Source organism: Nannobrachium achirus (assembly GCF_963921795.1).
Source record: "Nannobrachium achirus genome assembly, chromosome: 6".
NCBI classification, from domain to species: domain Eukaryota; kingdom Metazoa; phylum Chordata; class Actinopteri; order Myctophiformes; family Myctophidae; genus Nannobrachium; species Nannobrachium achirus.
In genome coordinates this window covers 28,598,040-28,611,476 of record NC_137815.1, presented here as the reverse complement: position 1 = coordinate 28,611,476, position 13,437 = coordinate 28,598,040, and the positions used below count along the sequence as shown (strand labels likewise).

At 38.5% G+C, this 13,437-nt stretch overlaps 1 protein-coding gene across 1 annotated transcript in view; it reads left to right on the top strand.

Moving 5' to 3' along the window:
* The window catches only part of LOC308286553 (RNA-binding motif, single-stranded-interacting protein 2-like), a 92,354-nt gene extending 82,361 nt beyond the window's left edge, over positions 1 to 9,993 (top strand). Inside the window, exon 14 of the mRNA XM_080727602.1 lies at positions 3,110 to 9,993. The gene's annotated coding sequence lies outside the window, so the exon portion shown is untranslated. The remainder of the gene's footprint in view (positions 1 to 3,109) is intronic.
* Positions 9,994 to 13,437: the final 3,444 nt, after the last annotated feature.

Sequence of the window (13,437 nt, the reverse complement as noted above, 5' to 3'; positions counted from 1 at the left end):
GGCGGCCTTGGCCCGCGAGACCGTGGCCGACCTGGCGTGGGGGGCACTTGAACTTGGTCGCCCTGGGGCACCACACAGGGTTAATCTGGCCCTGTACAGAACACACTAACTACTCACCCTACCAGCACACCAAGTGAAGCTATATAAGGTACAGAACACGCTAACTACTCACCCTGCCAGCACACCAAGTTAAGCTAAGGTACGCTTCGGTTGGTACAGTAGTGTGTCTCTTCTCTTCCTGACTGTTTCACGTTTTTCTTTGGGACAGCTTCCATGATGCCTGAAGAAGGTTCTTTGACCCAGAATTTGCCTTTCCGATAAAAAAAAGTGTGTTACTTCATTGAGCAAGTGAAGAAGGTGTTATTTCCTTTCATCTTGGAGCATATTTTAGAAATATGACACAGCAGATTTCCACCAGCAAGACAAGTGATATTTCAGACACTAATAAATAATTTGTAATTTTGGCAGGGACACCCTGTGCTCTCTGGATGACTTTGTATTGTCAAGGACCTGCAGTTTGATAGCCATTATTAGGCCATGGGCACCCATTGGTAGAGTGGACTTTTCACGTAGGCCTATCTGTCATGTTGTGAGCTTGTAGATCTGCTATTTTTTGGCAAATGTTCCGCCCCAGGATAATGGATGTTGGGGATACTTTGATTATCGCGATAATATTGTAAATCGCGATTTCTTTGGTCACAATAATCGTGATATGAAATGTTCATATCGTCCCATCCAGTGGCGTCAGTTCAGCAAAAGCTAGGGTATGGCAAAGATGGGAGTCCTCATGGAAAATAGGCATTACATTTTGGATAACACGGTTCTATTGTGAAAATAGCAGATCTACATGCTCTCAACGCCTCGCGCTGCGAGGCGTTGTGAGCATGTAGATCGGCTATTTTCACAATGTCTGAAAAAAAAAAAGACTTGTCAGTTTTTTACACAGGTTTCTACGGTTTCTTGGGCTGGATATGGCAGCATGGAACGGTTGTTCAAGTGCAGATTAACTTGGCATGTTAGTAAATGTGCCACAATTAACAATAATGCATTACACCTGTGAAGCTGACCTGTGGAACCTGGTAATATACCATTTTGTCAAGCTGGGGAGAATACAAGTGTGGAGAATATAATTATAATACCTTGTTAAAGTGACCATTATGTTAAATTTAGCATTTGTTGTTATTTTACTGTAATTTAACAACATAATAACCAGCGCAGATAGACAAAGAGACATTCATGGATTTATATTTAAAAGTAACTTTTATTTTCCCCCCTGGACCCAGGGTATGGCAGCTGCATACCCCTGCCATACCCAATTCACGCCCCTGGTCCCATCCCTAATCTGGAAATGTGTCTTTACAAATGAGTGTGATCAGTGGCGGTTGGTACCTATATTGCGCCCTAGGCGAGGTAGTATTGCGCGGCCGAAAAAATCGTTTTTTTTTTTTTTTGTTTGTTTTTTTAATACAAAAAAAATTATGAATTTAAGTTAAAAGCGGTTCGGTTCTACACGGCGGCAGAACCATTTTGGGCTTAATATAATAGGGTTTATAAAAGCATGATCTGACTGTCTTAAGCCGTGTACACACTACAGATATATAGTTATAAAAATAAGCGAGCTAAACAACCAGGCAGCTTGGTCAAAACCATGCAGCTTTATTTTTATGCAAATGAGCGTGTCCAAGGTACCTGTCACTCAACTCTATGCCAGTCAGCCTGCTTTCGATGAGAGAAAACAGGTTGTTTTGCATTCGGAAACCTATAATATAAAATAGCCTCTCTAGATGGGAAATAAGTTACTACATAATCTTTTTCTGGTTAAAAAATAAGAATAGAACATTCAAACAAGCTGTTAAATAACTTAACAAGCCGTTTTGGTCGGTACCGTTGCCTGTACGTAGGCTGGGACACACACACACACACACACACACACACACACACACACACACAGCGCGCGTTCAAATAGCCTCTCCCTGCACAACGGCTCATGTCCCTGGGCAGATGACACAGACCACGGCCAGAGCGCCGCAAAATAAACATCCAATGCAAGAAGGGACAGCAGTGGGGAACGCCACCGAGTTATATGAGTTCCCTTCGGCGTTGTCGTGTATCATTTTCGATACGACCACGAGCAATGAGCAAACGAACAGCGTCGCTTCTGCAGAAACTAAAGTGAAAGCTGCCCCAGCCGTATCTGGTCTCAGCTGTGGGGAGTTGAGAACAAAAGGATTGCTAATTGATTGGAATGTACTCAACGCGTCTCTCTCTCTTTCGCTCTCTCTCTCTCTCTCTCTCTCACTCACGCACACACACACACACACAACGCTCCCCCCAGTACCGGTCTCCTCTCCTCAACCTCTGGAGGGAGGCTATTATTCCAAACGTAGGAGACGGTGGTAACCACCGGGTGGTTGTAACACCGTCCTACGGTAGGAATACTCGCTCACGGGAGGACACGGGGTTTTCACGACTTTTTGGTTGTATATCCTTTCATTACAGTCCACATATATGCCAAATCATCATTAATATTACATATACAGCCGTTATTTCAAAAAAGTTAAAATATTTATGTCGCAATTTCTGCAGCTCCGTGTCTGTGGCCAACAAGTTGATTCGGGGGGCTGAATCCCCGCCTACTCAGACCATACTGTGCTCTGATTGGTTGAGCAAAACAAAGCAAGCTATGTTGCAGTGTGAACGCTAAAAAAAGCTGCTATAAAATTGAGGACTAGTGAAAAAAAAGCAAACTTTTCATTTCCAAGCTTTTTTTCGAGCATGGAAGCTGGTTTCCATAGAGATAACATTGAATTACCAAGCTAAACGTTCAACTATATATCTGTAGTGTGTACGAGGCATTAGTCTTACCTTGGGCTGGTCAGGAGAAATGGTTCTTTCACAGTCACGCACAGTGAGACAAGACTATAGAGTTCCTATATCCTGGCTGATAGAGGTCTGTGTTTTGTAGAGGAAAGTCAGGATTAACGGCCGTGCAATTTTCTTTTTTTTTTTTTTTTTTTCATGCGCCCCCTCAAAGTGGCGCCCTGGGCGAGTGCCCCGCTAGCCCCCCATGCAGGCCGCCTCTGAGTGTGATTGTGCTTGTCTCTTGCAGGCCGTGGTGATGACTGAGGGCTGAGGGCTCATCATGATGCATTGAACCAAAGAGGGTTCTTCTCACCGCCGTCCACCACCCTTGGAGCAGCACCAAGACGTCAACATGGATGACTAAAAGGAAACTCTTTCACTTCTTCACGGGACTTCTTTTTCTGCTCTCTTTGTCAAGAGTCCATCAACCAAATAAGGTGGGAAAAAAAACCTTCCCTCTGCAGAGAAGCTTTGATCTATTTTGATAACAGGAAAAAAGAAATGAGAAAACAAAACAAAAAAATATAAATGAGTAAAAAGAAAGGAGACAGAGCATTATTTTTGTGTGCACGTAATATAACAACCGAAAGAAATCTTATTTTAAAAAGAAACGGCATTCTGGAAAGTTTCAGAGTGATTCAAAGGATAGAGAGTTATAACACAATGTGTCTTTTAATTTTCTTTTTTGTAAAATATGCAAACTTTAATTTTTATTTTTCCTGATGTCTGTTTTTTGACATTCTATTTACAGTGGTAGGGACAGCAATTTGTACAGATTTAAAGACCTGACAGACCGACCGCTTAAAGCTACTTCTTAATAATTTATATACACATACAGTACGCAGACACAAAAAATATGTTTTTAAAATGGTTCTTAAAAATGTTCCTCGTTTGGTTCCTCGATTTTTTGTCAAAAGTGATGGTTATTTGAGGCCTCACAAGTGTGAGTCACAACGCATCATGTTATCACGTGTTGTGAGGGGAAAATGGAGCGGACCAAGTTTAGACCCCTGGGAGACCCCGGTATGGTATAGGGTTTAAGTGGTTATGGGTTCTTTATAGAACCATTCAAATAGAACCCTGACATTAAACGTTTTTGGAAACAAAATTGTTCCTTTATTTTTCTGTGTGGAGTGTGGACCATAGCCTCAAGTCCCATTCGTTTTGTAGACAATCCTAAAATCGATTAATTAACCATTCAAATAGAACCCTGAAATTAAAAGTTTTTGGAAACAAAATTGTTCCTTTATTTTTCTGTGTGGAGTGTGGACCATAGCCTCAAGTCCTATTCGTTTCGTAGACAATCCTAAAATCGGTTCATTAAAAATCACTTGAGAGAGATTCTTTTAACCATTATATAAAGGTAATTTTTTTATGGGCTAAGAAAAGGACAATCATAATTATTTCTATATAGGCCTAAATATTCACTGTACTTCTAAAAAATAATTTAAGAGATTGTAGTTTATATAGCATGGAAAAAGCTGAGGATTTCAGAAAGGGACGTACAGTAGATCCAGCTCAGTAATGAGTGGTAATATTTGAGAGCGTTAAAACGGTTTTAAATTGTTTTAGTAAAATTACATATTGGTGCTGAGGATCAAGATCTGATGCTGCGATTAATGACCAACATTCAATGTAGGTCCTTTATTTAGAGCAGTGGTCCGACTCCTCACACATAGTCATATCAAAGACATACACATTAATATACTATACATATTTGGCCCCCAAATATATATATATATACATATATACTATACAGTATATTAATGAAAAGAGATTTCATAATTTCTTTAATCTTTTTGCCCTAAAATGGCATGCCCAAAATAAGGGGTTGATTTTTCTTTTTAAATATATGAAATCGATTAAATCGATTAGTTGGATGAACCGTTACATCATAGTCCTGTCAGTATCCATAAGAAGTGGTTTTAAGCGGCGTTGGTGTGCTCGGTCTTCAGGTAGCTAATCGTCGCTGTCGGGCAGAAACCTCTTATCTACGTATTCTGAACTTTTTCGCAAATTAACGCCTTACTTGATCGTACGACAGCGTCACACAACAGCATCAAGTAGCAGATCCAGCATTTCGAGCTTGTAGATCTGTTACTTGTTGCTATCGCAGAATTATTAGTCTCGCTTAGCCAGACAACTATTCCACAATCTCCGGTGCTATATAGAGTCTGGAACGACAGCTCCCGAAGCCGAACGGCGTGTATCGGAGGTAGTCACTGCTGCACGGAACTGTAGTCCCATTGGACACATAACAGAAGCACACTAGCACAGACAGTCATTATAATGAACTGTATTGCCATTGGAAACATGACAGAAACACACACAGACAGAGTCATTTGAGCGGCATATTCTCGTCATGCGCGTATAGTTTAAGAACACATTTGAAAACATCATGGAAGTAACACCCACAACAGCAGAAATAACGCCCCAAAAAATATTGAAAGAAGACACTGAAAGAAGACGCTTCCAGTAGGACATGTTATCACTACTGCACCAAGGGAGCAGGTGCGTCACATCCGCTTTATCCCATACTCATCATAAGACTCCCGTTGCCTCAGACTGTATGACGGGAGCATTTGCAAATCGCGGGAGTCAACAGTCTGGCTAAGCGAGACTACATCATTTTTTATCCTGAAAAGTAAGCGTTTAGGACATAATGAGGTTTCCACCCAACAGAGACAAAATCCATAAGCTTTTGTACAAAGTATGAACATGTCAAGTGGACATTTGTTCAGACCAGCGGGATGCTTATTATGATGAGATGTTGTACAAAAGAAACATTTACAATTCATTACTAGATAAAAATTAGCAAGTAAGCAATGAGGGGGGAAGTCCCTATGGATAATTTGTTTTAGGGGGAAAGTGGAGCTCCTTTAAGCCCTTTTTTCACTGCTGCTGTTGTCTCCTGGATTTTTAAGACTTTTTCTGTCAGTGATTTTTAGTACTTTGTTAGAGAACGTAAGTTGTGATTGTGTTCTTTTATTTTTTTGTCTTTTCACTTGAAAAATCTTAGAACTCTTATGGCCTTATTTTGTGTTTTTTTATGAACTTGTTGTTTTCAAAGTAGATTAGATTAGATTATAGGTGCGGCAAAAGGTAGCTTTTCCTAGAGAGTAGATTTTTTGCTTTTTTTCCTTTGCTCGAGTTTTGTGGGATCTTTATTTTTAGGTTGTGCTGTGTAGTCGTGCCTTCTTCGCACTTAATTGTTATGTCTTCTTCACGTGAGTTTGTGTTTCGGAACACTGTCTTTGTCGTCTGTCATGGTCATCTGTCTAACAGCGCCTGCGTGTTGAACTCCTTGCTGATCGGAAGCATCTAAGGTGCAGTAAGTGATATTTTGTGTTAAAAATCTTAAAATAATGTTAAATAGCGCCAGGGCAGGAATTTCATGGAGGCCACGAAGGCCATGGACGCCGTTGCCCCTCAGTTTGGCCTTGTGCCCCTAAAAAAATGGCATGCCCTGAGGCTACAGTGACCTCTATGCCCCAGCTGACTGTAGTACCACTTTCTCATCTGTCTCTTTCTTGTCAATATGTAGACAGTAGACACCGGTGTCTCTTTCTTGTCATGTAGACACCATTGTCTTTTGTTGAGATTCTGAAATCTTAACTCCCGAGTCCCCATCTTTAAACCAATCCAGTGACTTTTGGTGCAGGGCTGAGCATAGATCAGATTGTAAATACCATCATTTATCTATTTCACTGCAGATTAGGTTATCATGTCTAACCCTTAAATTCAACACATTGTTTCAATGGACTAAAATCTTGTTTTATTTGTTGGCCTTCCTGCCCTGGCATTTGCCTTTGTGTTACTGAACAAACACTCTATAGCAATGATTACTATCAGAATAGAGAACTTTTCCCCATGAAATATCACTTACATTACCTTTGATCATCTAGGCTCAGTAATCTATGTCTCATAGGTCTTTCTTTCGTCTCTGATCTGAAAGTTCAAAATGATTTAATATCAGGTTTTCTTGCTCAAAGAGGTTTCATACATAATGGGCATCATCATCAGTTAAAGGTAAATCATAGGAGGTCAATGTTATACCATCACATACATGTACGTCCTAATATCTCATCTTTAGACACATCAAAAGCTGTAGTTACTAAAGGGAGAAAAAAAATAAACGTTTTTTACAATTAACTGCTCACTAGACCATGAAAGTGCCATTAAATATGACTTTAGGGTACGGTCACTACGAACTTTGATTCTGCCAATGCTTTTCAGTGGGAACAGAGTGGTTGGTTGCAATTTGCGGATAAAAAAAAAACGCAAGTTGTTCCCATTGAAAATCATCTGCAGAATCAAAATCCGTTGTGACCGTACCCATATACAGCCTTTAGTGAGACAGCAAGTTTGAATGAATTTGCTATTTTAATCCCCAAATCTGCAAAAATAAAAAATAACTATTTCTATCTAAGCCTTAATTTTGAGTGTGGAGGAGGAACCGCGCTTGGCATCTCATAGGGTTGACACTCAGTTGTGAATGTGGGATTTGTAGTTCCAGTCAAGTCAGCCATAACTTTATGTAGGCCTTGACTACTACCTTCTCTTCAGTTAAAGGGGAATGCAGTCCAAGGCATGGCTGATTTTGTAGTTTTCCTGTACAGGTAAAAACTACAGAAGGTAAAGAACATGGCAGATGCTGCTGGCCTTAGACGTAAGCAATGCAGCTGTAGAAAATAAAATAAATAACGTGTGTGTGTTTAGATTTATGTGTGCCAATAATGTGCAAGCATCAACAATACTATACTGTCAATGCTCGCACATTCATTGGCAAACCAAAATCTAACATTATTAATTGTATTAGCTGCAGCTGTGTAGTACTGTACACCACAGTCAACCTGTCATGTTATCCTTTACCCGTTAGTTTTTATACCCTGTACAAAATTGTCCTATAAACGTTTCGTTCCCCTTTAACTTGTATTTGAGTGAAAACGCCTAATTATTGCTGAGTTGTTTTGTCATGTCCGCTAATCGATCGGGCGTCTTTGGAGTGTTTTAAATTGTATTAGATTTTTTTGTCTTCACGCGCTTCATGTTCACTGTGATTAAATGACTGTGTTGTAACCAAAGACGATGTAGAGCCATCCAACTGTAAAGCCAATCTGTCTCTCTGAGCTAATCCGGACACACACACACACACACACACACACACACACACACACACACACACACACACACATCCAACAATCCTAAAAACAGTGGTTCTCAAACTTCTTTTATTTATTTCCAGGACCCCCCCTCCAGTTTGTTATGCATTAGGGCCATGGAACCTAATGGGTCCATTTGGTTCCAATTGTACACTCTTAGAGTTACTAGCCTGTAAGGGTCCACTCGGTTCCTAACTATCAATCATGTGGCTGGGTCGGGGATCCCCCGGAACCCCCTCAAGTGGGTTAAAGAACTTAGAGAACCACTGATGTCTTTCTGAAGCAGCAGCCTTTTGAAAACGACCGATCCCTGAAGTCAGGGGAAAATGCAATTCTTTCAGGGTTGTTATTAAGTGTGTTTACATCATGCTCACAGTATTCCAAGGTGATGCTAGTGCCTATCCTTCTTAATTTGGGTCTTTAGTTTTATCATTAGACCCTGATGTTGAAAATACCTGTATAATAATACATACATATAATACAATTTGATCAAATCCTATCAAAATGGCACACTGTACTTGTAAACACACTCATTATAAACTGATGAAATCAACACATTAATGGTCAAATCTTAGCATTAATTTAACTCAGAACCAAATGGACCTGTTGCAGGGGTCCAATTTGGTCCCATTTGTACACTCTTCAGAGTTAGATTAAAACTGAGGATTTGACTAGTGTACAATAGTACCCAACGCGGTCTTATCTCTTTAGGCTGGACTCACACATATGCGTGAATCGTCTGAGAATGGCCACTGGGGGCGCCGTACTAATGCATTGTCAATGCAAGGTTGTTTGGTTTTTTGTCGTTGCCGTGTCTCAAGCTAGCTAGGCTAGCTTAGACACGGCAACGACAATACACCAAACAACCTTCCATTGACAATGCATTGGACCTCCCCCTCTCCCCCTCTTTCTGACACGATAGCTGTCGCAAATGTGTGTGGCGCGCCTTATACTTCTGGTGTCACTCAAAACAGAACGCAAGATGTGATCAGACTTCTTGTGATGATGTCAACCATGATAATTAACTTGTAAATACAATCTATTTTCTTGTTGTCGTTGTTGTCATTGTTGTGGTTGAAAATAGAACACACTTGCTCCTTACCATTTTTGTTTTTCTTGTTGTTGTTTTTGTTTATTTCCAAGTGTTGTGTTTGTTGATAATATTTTCATAATGAATAATCTGTCCAGATTTTACACTCAAACCTGCAAAGTTTTCAGTTTCACACCAACCTCATGAAGGAAAGTGTCGTGGATCATTATTGTTTTTATGTTCATGAAACACAAAAATAAGAAATGATACTCCATGTCTTAGCCATCACTTCGAATCCAAAAACAATGATTTTGAAACTATGAAATGACCACACGTTACACTGCGGTTTTTATTTATTTAAAATGTTGTTTTACAAAATATGATATATCATGACATTATACCGTAGGCAGTCATGGTTGTAGTAATGTTCATTCGCATTATTTTAAAACTATCCAAAGTTGTTTCATAATAATAATAATAATTGTTATTTTTATACATAATCATTAATTCTATCAGTTGTTTGCTGTAGACAAAATATTGGAAACAATACATTTCCTTGCACTTAATTATTATTAATATTTTTTTTAATTTTTTTTGTCCAAACCAGCTGTGAAAAACCAATATGCTCTGGTCCATCTTTTAGTGTTTAAAGCCAAGGCGGTCGTTATGATTATGATTCTTATTTCATAGTTTCAAAATGTTTTGCTGCTAAAACGGGGTGGTCTAAAGAAAAACAGTGCGCTAGACGCTAAAGCCTCTCTGTATCTTCACAATGTCTTCTTATTTCCAATTACAAGAGAGTATCCACAACTTAATTGTCGGGTTTTTACATTCAACTTTTTATTTTATTTTATATTGTCGTTGTCGGGTGGAAACCTTGTATGTCCAAGACCGTTCGTTTTGTATTTATCATTTTAAAAATGAACTAAACTAGTGAAAACAGCAGATCTACAAGCACACAACGCCTTGCGGCGCGAGGCGTTGTGTGCTTGTAGATCGGCTGTTTTCACTACTTTTGTGCGACAGCCTTGTACGATGAAGCAGGGCTTTACTTGGTGAAATAAACGTAGAGATTTGAAACTTGGAGATACAAGGTTTCTGCCCGACAGTGACGATATACAGTATATAACTGTTTTATTTGTTTGTCATACCTCATAAGTCATTTTTCAGGTGAACAAATCCTTTAGGGTTTAACTTTTAAAATGAACATGAAAACATAGGACGTGATCGAGGATAAATTCTACTGGTTGGTTGTTCAAGAGCAGCTGACCACCAGTGGTGTTTTACTTGAGTAAACGTATCAATACTGCAATGTAGAAATAGTCCAGAATTCAGAATTTACTTGAGTGAAAGTGCAAAAGTATTGGTATCAAAATGTACTTAAAGTAGCCTACCAAAAGTAAAAGTAGGCCTACTCATTTTGCAGAATGTCCCATTTAGAGATTGCAGATCGGCTATTTTCAAATGGCCGAAATATCTATAGGGCTGAAGTTTTTATGTATGTTTTGTAGTAATAATCAAAATCTACAAAGCAACTAGTAACTAAAGCTTGCAAATAAATGTAGTGGAGTAGAAGTACACTATTTTTGTTTGAGATGTAGTGGAGTATAAGTAAACGTATTGGAAATTGGAAACACTCAATTAAAGTAGCCTACAAATACCTCAAAATTGTACTTAAGTACAGTACTTAAGTACATGTTCTTAGTTACTTTACACCACTGCTGACCACACAACACAGTTAATTTTAACGATCATTCAGTCAGATCAATCAAAGGAAAAAGAATACCATGGGCCTTCCAAAATGATTGGAGGGCCCACCTGCAATACCCTCTCGGCCCAGCAGGGGTCCCTGGCCCACCACATACTTGAGATAATCACTGTTCAAGAGGACAGGATAACCCAAGTGTGTCCTGTGTGAATTATAAATATGAGACATTGTGAATATTAAGACTGGCTTATTGTCTCACTAACTGCTTCTAAACAGCTTCCTTTATTTATAATACAACTCATTTTGTACAGTTTTGTTAGTTGGAGAGAGAGAGGTTTTGATATTTGGTTTATTTTTTTGCAAAAAAAAAAGCCACTCGGCTTACTTTTGTCTTCCTGTGCCAGAGTTGCTACATTGTCTGTAAAACTTGTGTTTTTTATTGATTGATTGAAAAAAAGAAAGAAAAAAAGAAAAAGATTTTCCTTTCCTTCTTGGTTTTTCTCTTTGAATTGGAATATGTCAATTTCCTTTTGTTTGTTTTTTAAATAAAAGTCTTGTTTTAATTCTTGTGCTAATGTTTTTATTTTATTTGTATTATTATTAAAGGATGACTTCAACCCATTTTCAGCCTATCTTCATATAATTGCTCCTCACTAAAGCTCATGAAAAATATTAAAAAAAATATATATTATCATGTGCGATAGTGATAAGATTGTTGATAAGATTGTTGAAAATGGACGAAGTCATCCTTTAAATAGAGTGGCAAAATGGTTCCTTGAGGGGGTTATGGACCCATACAGGTACAGTACAGTACTGTATACAGACCATTCACATCCGCTGTAAATTATTTCTTTATTGGTCAAGTTACTTTTTCCATATTGACAGCAACTGCACTTAAAACTACATTACATCTCTCTCTCTGTCAGCTGTACACCTAAACATTCCCATCCATTCCAGCCACTATCCTTGTCAGACTTAAGCTATTTCGATTTAAAAAAAATATCCTTTTTCTTAATTCTCAAGCTGTGGTTCTGACATCCCAAAGGCCACAAAAGTCATAATATAGAACTCTTTTCTATTAGGTCTCCCATAATGAATGAACATTTTCTCAGCCTACAGTAAGATGTTTTCAAACAAAAACACTTTCACAACCTCTTCCCACAGAATCTCCAAGCGTGTTACACCATATGCTATGTAGTTTAACCAAGACGTTTTGTCATCTATCATAATATCACATATATAGAAAACAAATATAAAAGATAAGCAAACAATGTCATAAACATATCTTGTGTAACTGCCGTAGCAGGCTGTGCCCAGGGCCTGTTGAGTTTTAAAGTGCAGATTCTGTCTAGCTATCTTCATTTTGTTCGCTTATGGACGCATATCAGAATATGAGACGTTTTTAACAAAAGCTCTCATGACCCTCTGCGGGGTTCACACACACTATTAGAACAGAAATACAGTAAGTTAAAGGAGCTATAGTAAACTTTTTCTTGAAAAAACGGATGCTAAAATAATGTTTCGAAAATATTTTATAAAAAAATAAGCTTCATATATGTGTTTCTATTAAAAAATGACCACAAAAAGCGTAAAATAATGATAAAATAATCATGTTGGCCATTGTCAGACTGACACTTTGTTTACTTTCTAGTCTATAGACTAGGATGTAAACAAAGTGTCGGCCCTACAATGAAAAAGTTGACTATAGCTCCTTTAAAGTCACACTGTTTAAAGATAGATATATATATTTTTTGGTCTATTTGGCAACACCCTATGGTAGCTCTGTTGTCATTACTCATTAGACTCAGAGCGTCTCTCCGTGGTCTGATAGAACAGCATTTCCCAGAATCCAGTTCGAAACAAAACTACGACAGTGTCGCGCTAAAACTAATGTCCTAGCGCAGAGGATATTTTGGAAAGTAACATCAGCGTGGTCAGTAACAGTATAGCCAATGTTTTAACTTCAAAACACATAATACTGTACATAAATAAATAAATAAACACAGTTGCAGTGCATGCGTCCTTTTGCCACAAGTGTCGGGGGCCGGCACTCGCAACAAGATATTATGAGAATATGTCATGAAAACCCCTTTATGTGGAATGTGGAATGGTTATTGTGAAAAAATATACGAGTGAAAGATTATTATATCAAAAATAACATTTGTTTAATTGATAACACAGTATTATGACTTTAAACCATAGCTGACTGTGGTCCCACAGGGCTTTATACTAGGTCTGTTAGTATTTCCCTCTCTACACCAAAATGTCTTTGGCGTAAATAGTCCAACTCAAATGTTGTGATTGGCTATTTACGCCAAATGTTCGCCCCCATCAGAACAGGTACGCTAGCGTTAGGGCATTCACCAAATATTAGAATATTCGAATATTTGAATATCAAAGTCACTATTCGATGTTGTTCACCGAAGTCGAATATTCGCTTATTATTTTTATTTTTTATTGTTTTCTCTTTAAAAAAATATATAGTTTATAAAGCTTGGCTAGATAGGAAGTCATAAGAATGAGTTGCCAATGCTCCTGGTGGATGAATTTGTTAATGCTCTATACCAGGGCATCTCATACCTTTTCAGGCCGTGACCCCGAAAATAAACATATTTGAACTGGGGACCCCCACCCTGACAAGCACTTGGAATTGTAGGTATTACATTTAACGCTCG